Genomic DNA, 10418 nt, shown 5'->3' with positions numbered 1-10418 from the left:
GTAGCGAATGAGGGGGGGGCAGTTCGGGAACCGCCGCCACAGCCGGGACGCGAACTCATATGTTCCGCATCGCGGGCGACAACGTTAACCACTCGACTAAAGGGTCCGACCCGTTAGCCAGTAGACACGTTAGCCAAGGGCTAACGTGTCTACTTATTCATGTACGTTACACTCCCCCCCCCCCCTTGGGAAACGCTTCCGATGGCCTCACGGTCCTTCACGATCTCGCCATCCCACGTCTTGACACCAATGTAGCGAATTCGGGGGGCAGCCCGGCCGCCCGTTGTCACCCGCGGTGCAGGAGATACGGGTTCGCGTCCCGGCTGTGGCGGTCCCCTCCATCGGATGCACTTCCCGAAGGCGGGGGTCGGGGGTAGTGTAGCCCTTGACTAACGGCGCGGACTCTTTAGTCGACTGGTTAACGTTGTCGCCCGCGGTGCAGGAGATAAGGGTTCGCGTCCCGGCTGTGGCGGTTCCCGGGCTGCCCCCTTGATTCGCTACCATCTGCTCAATCATGCTCCACGCTGAATCTCGTTTGTAGCCTGTTTTTTAGGGCGTGTTTCCTAAAACCTGTATGCCGCAGTGTTCGTGGATGGTGACGGCTTTGTTCCAAACGTAGGAAACAGCCGCTGACACCAAGCAAATATGAATCCACAGGCGGCTGTGCTACATGTCACACTCTTGGGTGAAATTATCATTATCCTGAACCACCAAACAAGCTGCCGTCCTTCATTTAGACCTCACCCAGAATCCCCGTCACGGGTCCTGCATCCCACCGACGTTGCTCTGTGCTTGCTAACGTCTGCGTTGTTGCTACCAGGCGACCAAACCGCTACTGCTTCCGGGACCGCTTGAGCATCCTGTAAAGATAACAAGACTACCTGAACCCTCTATTAAAAACTGCAAAATCAGGAAAACATGGATCCTTCTTTTCACTGTGTAACCTGCAACCACCCCACCACCCACACAAGCCATTACACCAATTACCAGAGAGGGGGACTCGAGTCATTGCGGCTTGGAGTCGACTCGAGTCACTGTTTTGATGACTTGTGACTTGACTTGACAAAAAAATGAAAGACTTGAGACTTGACTTGGAATTTAAAGACTCGGGACTTGAGACATGACGACTTGAATGGCTTGATTGTGTTCATGTTATGCCTTTTCTCTTTATGAAGACTGGATACTGCAGGTAAGACTGCAGCCATGGGGGGGGGGGGCAGGGAGCAGTGCCAATCTCGTCAACGAAATTAGTGATGACGGTGCTCTTTGACGAAGGTTCTTTCAGTGTAGTCAACGATAAGGACAACTAGACGAACCCTCTGCACCATGGCAATATTAAACATTATGTGATTTGTCTGCGAGTGTTCTCATTCATCCAGGTCATGGTTATCCAAAGGAATTGAATCAAGTGCAAGTGGACTTGCTATATATCAAGTATGGTATAGTCAATCAAGTTGCACTCGATTCAATTCCTTTGGATCATCTGAATTCATCTCATCATTGACCAAAATATGACGAAACGAAAACAACACTGCGAGAGGAATTTTGACGAGTCTCGGACGATGCCCCTGTTCTGTTAAATGTAGACAAAAGCGTGTTTTCTTCCGGTATTTCTGAACTAGACCAGGTCGGATTATAAACAGTACCCGGTATGAGCCAATCACAGGCTCTATTGCGAAAGCAGCGACAGCAAATGCACGCTCGTCATTGGCAGAGCTAGAAACGGCGTGAGCCACGCAACACGTGTTTAGTCCCGATCCTTCAAGACTCTTCACGGCGGGCGAAGAAGACACGGCTGCTGCCGGTCTGGTGCTGGATCCGGGAAGAAACAAGTCCCAAGCGTGGACATTTTTTTTACTCCTGATGAAAAAACCTCCAGAACAAACTGCGAGGTGGAGGGATGTATGAGTGCGGTGACGGGGAGGAAGACCACACACCTGAGAAGACTTCTCCAGCACCAACATCCGGGTATCTACGCAACGGTAAGCAGGAAGTTAGCTTGACGCCTCATCCAATTTTCGTCGGCTAAATGAGTATGCTATTTTAGTCAGGGATCATTTGAATAAAATGAATTGATATGACGACTAAAATCTGACTAAAATTAATGGATATTTTCGTCAAAAGACTGAGAATCAAAAAATGGTGTGAAAATTAACACTGGCAGGGAGGGAGTGTGACTTGGAACTTGACTTGCTTTAATTCAGGACTTGACTGGACATAACCTGTGGCTTGACTTGACTTGACCCAAGAAAAAAATGACTTGGGACTTGCAGGTTAAGACTTGCTTGTGACTTGCACATATGTGACTTGCTCCCATCTCTGCCAAATATCCATCCATCCATTAGCCAAACCGCCTATCCTGCTCTCAGGGTAACTCCAGCATGTAAGGGGGTTTCTGGTGTCCCGAGTCATCTGATTTTGGGTGAACGAACACACGACAGTTTGCCACCACCCGAGACGACCCCTAACATGATGCTTATCTAAACATGTAGTCTGTATGATAGTTACATATGAATATATGTGTATAATAAGAAACTTCGCGTTTTGCAAGCGGGCTAACAAGGTCTTCCATCCCCGACCCCGTTTAAACCCCATGTGAGCTGTTCCATAACACAGCAAAACTAGTGTCACATTCATTGTTAATGAGACGCCTTCAAGCTAGAAGACACATGAAACATTCACAGTAACCAAAGTATAAAAACCCCCACGGCTCCTGGAAACCCTCGGCATCCTCGATAGAGTATCATCTCTTATTTAATGAGAGACCGGATTATTCAGGGTTACACCCCTGTAGCGGTGCTGCGTTAACCAGCGTGTCGTTTTAATGGCAAGTGAAGGCTCCATGTCCTCCACAGCCTTCTGGCCTAAACTGAGATCTCGGAGGTGGGAGAGGGATATTATATGGCATATGAAGGATGCTAACAAAGCTTTAAAACACGCTCGGGCGTCGTTAGATACAAAGAATCTGGAGCTTCTTTACACGGTTCAAAGCCTTAAAAGATGGCCACTCAGTGGAAACAAAAATCGGTGCTCTGCAAAGACTTGTGGGTAATTTGAAAAAGTGCTTGTGCGTGCTGAATCCTCTGCATTGTAGGAAGATGCAATGACGAGTGAAGACAAAACGTGGCAGAGCACTTTAAAATGTCTTACGTTTTAAATTGAGTTTCCTTCATTAATCCCCTTGGGGAAACTCAAATTAACCCGTCCTAGCTGTGATCTGTGTAGCTAGCAGCAGTGGGCTGCGGCCTCCGTGCTGCACCCGGGGGACCAACTCCAGTTCTTTTCCCATTGCCTTGCTCAGGGGCACAGACAGGAGTACTAACCCTAACGTGCATGTTTCTTTTTGATGGTGGGGGAAACCGGAGCACCCGGAGAGAGTTGAAAATCTGATATCAACTTTGGAGGGGACAATTGCATGAAATTTTCTCAAGCGCAAAAGTAGTGCTGTAAGCCAGGGGCGAAATATTGGGGGGGTATATCAAATTTAGCAGGATGGGGGGGGGGCGTCCCCCCTGTGATTTCCGCCTATGCACCCGGAGAAAACATGCAAACTCCACACAGAGGACGACCTGGGATGACCCGCCCCCAAGGTTGGTTTCGAACCCAGGACCTTCCTGCTGAGGCGACAGCCCCACCGTGGGCCACCGTGCCCACATGGACATCTTAATACGTCCATGTAACGGACATATTAAGATAATACGATAATAGCGAGACAGGCATGGATTTCTGAGGAGTAACATTTCTGCTTCGAATGGTTAGATATGAGGAGTTGTTCCTCAAAGTACGTGTTGTTCATCCGTCTCAGCGACGAGGACCATCTAGTCATCCTGTAGGGGCCGAATTCTGTGGGTGCGAAGATGGCTGGTTAGTCCAATCTGCGCCCTGAATGTTCTTTGGCAGTGTGGGCATGGGATAGTGGGAGTAGCTGGGGGGTTGCTGGCACGGTCTTTCCTGGCCTGCCTGCAGCTCTGCTGCAGCAATCCTGGCAGCCTCATATGTGTTTGCATTATTTCGGACAGCTGCACGCCCGCCACTGTCCTCTGTTCAGAGCTTTCAGTTCCCATGGGTCGTAGTTGATGGTGAAGGCCTTTAAGTACATATAAAGTAATTGGAAGGTATAAAGTAATCAAAATACATATAAAGTAATCAAAGTACATATAAAGTAATTTGATATATCAATGCTTTTACTTCTCTTCAGGGAGTTGAATCCATAATAGATGGTGTTACCTCTTAAACTGAGAGACCATTCCCCTGGACGGCTGAATGGAAGATGGAGGACAGACCAGAAGCAAGACGGAGGAAGTTATCCTGCAGCTTTGCTTGTGTTTCTAATGTCCCCTAGAAACCTCTTTTCTCCATTTCACTGGAACCCGTTCTGTTTTATTTAAATTCCCAAGCAGAGCCATATCAAAAATACAGGAGGCGAGGGTAGTTGGAATGGTCAGTGTTTTTTTTTTAAAGTCTGTTCTTCTTGGCCTCCTTCCAGTCCATCTCAAGCGTCTTGGATATTGTGAAGATGAAGATACTTTTATTGCCACTGTACCTACACACAACGAAATTCATTTTCTGCATTTAATCTGTCCTATTATATAGGAGGAGAGGGCAGCTGCAGCACCCAGGGCCCAACTCCAGTTCTTCTTTCCACTGCCTTGCTCAGGGGCACAGACAGCACCCCCTCTGCTGATCCGGGGAGGGCTGCAGACTACCACACGCCTCCTCCCATACATGTGGAGTCGCCAGCCGCTTCTTTTCACCTGACAGTGAGGAGTTGCACCAGGGGGACGTAGCGCGTGGGAGAATCACGCTATTACCCCCAGTCCCCCCCCCCCAAACAGGTGCCCCAGCCGACCAGAGTAGGCGCTAGTGCAGCGACCAGGACACACACCCACATCTGGCTTCCCACCTGCAGACACGGCCAATTGTGAGCATAGGGACGCCCGACCAAGCCGGAGGCAACACAGGGATTCGAACCAGGATCCCCGTGTTGGTAGGCAACAGAATAGACCGCCACGCCACCCGGACGCCCGACATGCGCGTCTTTTTGATGGTGGGAGGAAACCGGAGTACCCAGAGGAAACCCACGCAGACACGGGGAGAGCAAGCAAACTCCACACAGAAAGGGCCCGGGATGGCCTGGGGTTCGAAAACCAGGACCTTCCCGCTGTGAGGTGACAGTGCTAACAACTGGGCCCCGGTGCTGCCATATTGTGATATTTAAGTTCCGTCAGGCAGTCGTTTCACAGAGATTGGGAAGACGTCCGTTGTACTGGAGGACCCTGCTTGAATCTTCTGTATTGGCCACTTTAATCAAGTTTATTTCTGTGGTCCTAAATCATAGTCACAGCCTGAGAGCGTGCACGTTCACAGTGAGCAACAGACAGAGAAGTAAACAATAGTAAATGACACCCCCTTCTTTTAAATGGTCACTTCCGACCAAGAAAAACCCCACAACAAAAGCTTTTCCAGGCAACGAATAGGGGAAATATGAAGAGAGGAAAGAAGCCGTCCATTCTGCTCGAGTGTCCTTAAGCAAGGCACAGACCTCCCCCTCTGAGCTGGATAAAGTTTAAGGTTATTTTCATCACCAGTGGAGGTTTTTATCAACTGTGCAATGTCCTAGCAAGACAAACGGGTCTTGGTAAATGTGCCCATCTAGGAAATGGGGTGAAGCGAGAGGGAAATGGGCTGGAACACACCGCACGGCTCTGTTTCACACCGACTGTGTGCAGCCTCATTGAACCCAGGCTCACGTCCAGGCTTTAATAAACGCTGACAGTCTGCCCCCAACAGCGAGGCCCGAGCCTTCTGGAAGGATGGAATCAATCAGCCAAACTTCGTGTGACGCATTTCAGACGTCAACATGCAATGCAGCGCGCTATGCATTAAGCGGAAGTGCTCAGATCAAAAGAGGGTGATAATGGAGGAAGAAAATGGATGAAATGAGGACGTCCGGCCTAGCAGATGTTCTCAGTAGATACTAGATGTCTCTCTCATACAGGGCTACTGAGCATGGACCCGTTCAGCCACAGGCAGAAGGACTATCTGCTCATAGTCGACCACTATTCAGATTTTTGGGAGGTTGAGCTCCTCCCTGACTTATCCACAGAGACAGTCATCAAGCGTTGTAAGGCACAGTTCGCACAATATGGCCAGCCAGACAAGGTCATCACAGACAATGGCCCACAATTTACTTCGCAGTTTGCACGTCTTGCCTCTGAATGGGAGTTCGAGCATGTGACCGCCTCCTCTCCAAGGCACCCGAAAGCAAATGGTAAGGCAGAGTCGGCCGTCAAGATTGCAAAGAATCTACTGCGTAAGGCCATGCATGACAGTGACGACCCTTGGAAGGCCATACTACACTGGAGGAATACTCCCACCAAAAACATGGACAGCAGCCCGGCACAACGCCTCATGTCTTGTCAGCTGAAAACCTCCATTCTAGTGACAACAAACTCCTTGAACCAGTCGTCGTGGTTGGGGTCACTGAGAAACTGCGTCACAGGAGGCAGCTTGCCAAGTTTTTCTACGATCGGTCTGCCCGGGACCTGCTGGAGCTGGAGGTAGGGGAAACTGTCCGAATGAAGCCCCTGCCTGGCGATGACACTGGCCTCTGGAAGGTCAGGACATGCCTCCGCAAGGCTGCACCGAGATCTTACCTGGTGGATGTCGACGGCTTACTCTATCGATGCAACAGGGTTGATCTCAGAGTGGCAGAGCCAACTCCTATTCGGGCCTGAGAAAAGAATGAGCCAGAGCCTACACGTGTTCCAGAGACTAGTGCTGCAGAGGCTCCCCAACTGTGGTCCAGTCAAGCCCCGCCAGGCTCACACCAAGGGCCTCTCCCAGTTCTGTTGGAGCCGGACCCTCAGAGGGACACAGATATACAAGGGTCGGACGGCCGTCTAAGCCACCCGAGAGACTCAACTTATGATATGGACAGTGTACGGCGGTTGCCATTAACAAAACAAAAGAAGAAGAGAACCAGAAGGAATGCAGAAAAACAGATAAACAGTAGCGAACAGAGACTGTTGTCATGTTTTTGATACAGGAAAAGATCTATTTTATTTACAAGTTATACTGTGACATGCTGCACTATGTAGTGGCACTATGCTCTAACGTGTTGGTGTTTACTATGGAAAAGGAGGATGTTACAGGGTCTCGTTGGATCAATGCCCTCGGCAATCTACTTGTTTGTTTGATGCACAACCCTGGATGTAGGGGAGTTGTTACTCGCTTCAAGAAATTGCACCTTCTGAACTTGGCACATGTGTCTGTCATTTATTCATGCGTTCAGTATATCCTAGACAAACACAGTGGGGTAATTGGCTGGATGGGGAGAAAAAGAGGGGGGAAAAATCCCCCCCACCCCCCCAAAAAAAGTAAATGTGCTGGGTTGACCTCCGTAATGGTAATCCTGTCATCTGCACCATATGTGTAATGCGGCTATTATGAATACCGACGTTGCAATTGCAGATGTGTGCCTGAAACTTCTCATCTGATTTCCCTTGAAAAATAATGTCTGTCACGTCTCTGCAAAAACCTCATCTGGGCTCGTAAAAGTTCAATAAAATAGCACGAGCTGTTCCAGTCTCTTAACTCTTTGCTCCCCCCCGTTCTGCCCCGAGCATCGGTTATCCGTCACGCTCCGAACTTGAACAGAATGACGACATCGCTCGAGGAAGGCTCGCCCTCTTACACGGCAAATGGCAATCGATGGGTGTGAATTGAATTGCATCTGCGCTTCGCCGTGCTCCTGCCGGGAATAATGGGGGTTGCCACGGTAACGGCTGCCCTTAATTGCCGCCCCCGGTAAGTAAATCATCAGATAAACAGGAAACAACAGACCAACAGTGGACCCTTCCATGTAACGGTCAAATCACCCCCCCAACCCCGCAGGCCGCTCCTGCTCCCATCCAAGGTCATGGCAGAGAATCGGAATACTTTAGTCATCCCCGAGGGGGAACTGGGTTCTGTTGCAGACCCTCACGCTCTAATAACTAAAAACTAACAAGATACAGGGTAAGAACATAGAAACAGAAACGAATAGAAATAAAGGATAAAACAAGAAATAAGAGCAAAATATATCAGCAGGCATGGTGCACATAACACCCTATCTATACTGCACTACCGCAGCCGTGGTTATGGCACACCCCAATCAGCTCATGACCCCTGTGGGAGTGTCGACCGCCGGGTTGAGCACTGGACGCCTCCCGGGTGCGGCCCTGATGTCACAGACGGAGACAAGGCACATCAGCTATATTAGGATGCCTCCCAATAGGATTGGTGATTCAAGGCCTCTTGACGGTCCGGTCTCCCGTCCTCTTCACCCTCTACACCACAGGCTACAACCACCACACAGAGTCCTGCCATCTTCAGAAGTTCTCTGGTGACCCTGCTGTAGTCGGATGCAGCAGTAAGGGCGAGGAGGCGGGGTGCAGGGCTGTCCCCCCTCAGGTCAACAACCGGCTCCTTTGTCTTGAGCTGCAGATGGTTCTGCACACACCACGTGACCACGATCCCCACCCCAGACCTGCACCCCGCCTCCTCGCCCTTACTGACGCATCCGACTACAGCAGAGTCACCTGAGAACTTCTGAAGATGGCAGGACTCTGTGTGGTAGTTGTAGCCTGTGGTGTAGAGCAGTGTTTCTCAACCGGGGGTCCGCGGACCCCTAGTGGTCCGTGGTGTAATTGCAAGGGGTCCGTGAAAATAAAATATCTTTTAAAAAAAAAGATCCTATGACATTTATAGAAATAGGATTGTTTTACTCAAATGGGACTGAGACCTTTATCTACCTATACTACTATAAAGGGTAACAGGACTTTTTTCTCTAATTACATCTGTTTCACAAGTGTAATTAGTTGTATTTTAATAAGAGATCTCGCTCCCGTTTGCATTGTTAAAAGTTACTGCATAAGAATTCTGTTTTGTTAACTATATCTAAGTTACAACTGAAAGCTCTTATTTTTGCCCCAAAGAGTGAATAAATGCTATAATAATGCAATTTAAAATGCAGTTTCTACTGTTTCTATCAAATTGCAACCCCCCTCCCCAAGATCAGGTGGAGGGGTCCTCAGGGGAGATCAAAAATAGGCAGGGGGTCCAGGACCCCAAAAAGGTTGAGAACCACTGGTGTAGAGGGTGAAGAGGAAGGGAGACCGGGCTGTCAAGAGGCCTTGAATCACCAATCCTACTGGGGAGGCATCCTAATATAGCTGATGTGCTTTGTCTCCGTCTGGGACATCCGGGCCGCGCCCGGGAGGCGTCCAGTGCTCAACCCGGCGGTCGACACTCCCACAGGGGTCATGAGCTGATTGGGGTGCGCCGTGATCACGGGATGTGGAAAACAGTGTTTCTTACATATATAAAGGTGGCACTGAGCTCGGCCCCACGACACTCGGGGCCCGTGGTGGGTTTAATGGCTTGGTCGCCATAACGACAGGGACGGAGACGGTCTACGCCCCGTCTGACGTCAGTGTAAGAGGTCAGGAGGATGGTTTTAAAACCGCTCGAAGCCACCCAGCGGTTCCTCCTGGGACAGCTCCTGTCCTCGCCAGCCCGTCCAGCCTGAAGGAGCCCTGCCGTTCTGGATCCCCCGCTGCTAAATCTTTACGAAGGTAAGAGTTGCTGACTTTTTAAACCGGAAGTTGTGTTTTGTCCTTGCTTTGCGGCAAGGCCACGAGTATGAGCGTCAGTCAACCTAATGGTGTCACTCCGGCCAGCAGATGGCGCTGGATCTCCAATTGTAGCTCAGGAAGAGCAGCGCTGCGGGCTGGGAACGAGGCTCCTGGCAGTTACGTACATCCATAGGGTCCAGCACCCCAGACGCACCCCCAAACCCGAGCTGGAGACGCTACAGATGGAGGGCGGGGCTTGAAACGGGCCACGTGTGGGTTTTGCTGGATGAGCCGCGGGTTAGGGAGGAGCAGGAGGTGATGGAGGCACACCAGAGCAGTGCCAGTATGGATTGTATAAATGATGTGATATTGGTCTGAATTATAGATGAGCCGTAGTGTTCAAACCTCCGGGCTGGTCATGGATACCGTGTGTGTGTGTGTGTGTGTGTGTGTGTGTGTGTGTGTGTGTGTGTGTGTGTGTGTGTGTGTGTGTGTGTGTGTGTCTGTGTGTGTGTGTGTGTGTGTGTTGGCATCTTGCATTTCAACCAGCAGACTGATGTGGGTGTGTGAGCTGCAGGCCTTTCCCTCGCTGCTGGTCATGGACTCGTAGAGACCACTTGGTCTCCCATCCTGGCTCTCACTCAGCCACACACACACACACACACACATTCTCTCTCTCTCTCTCTCTCTCTCTCTCTCTCTCTCTCTCTCTCTCTCTCTCTCTCTCTCTCTCTCTCTCTCTCTCTCTCTCTCTCTCTCTCTCTCTCTCACACACACACACATTCTCTCTCTCTCTCTCTC

This window comes from Lampris incognitus, chromosome 7 (assembly GCF_029633865.1).
Source record: "Lampris incognitus isolate fLamInc1 chromosome 7, fLamInc1.hap2, whole genome shotgun sequence".
Lineage (NCBI taxonomy): Eukaryota > Metazoa > Chordata > Actinopteri > Lampriformes > Lampridae > Lampris > Lampris incognitus.
Note: the sequence above shows the minus strand (reverse complement) of the source record.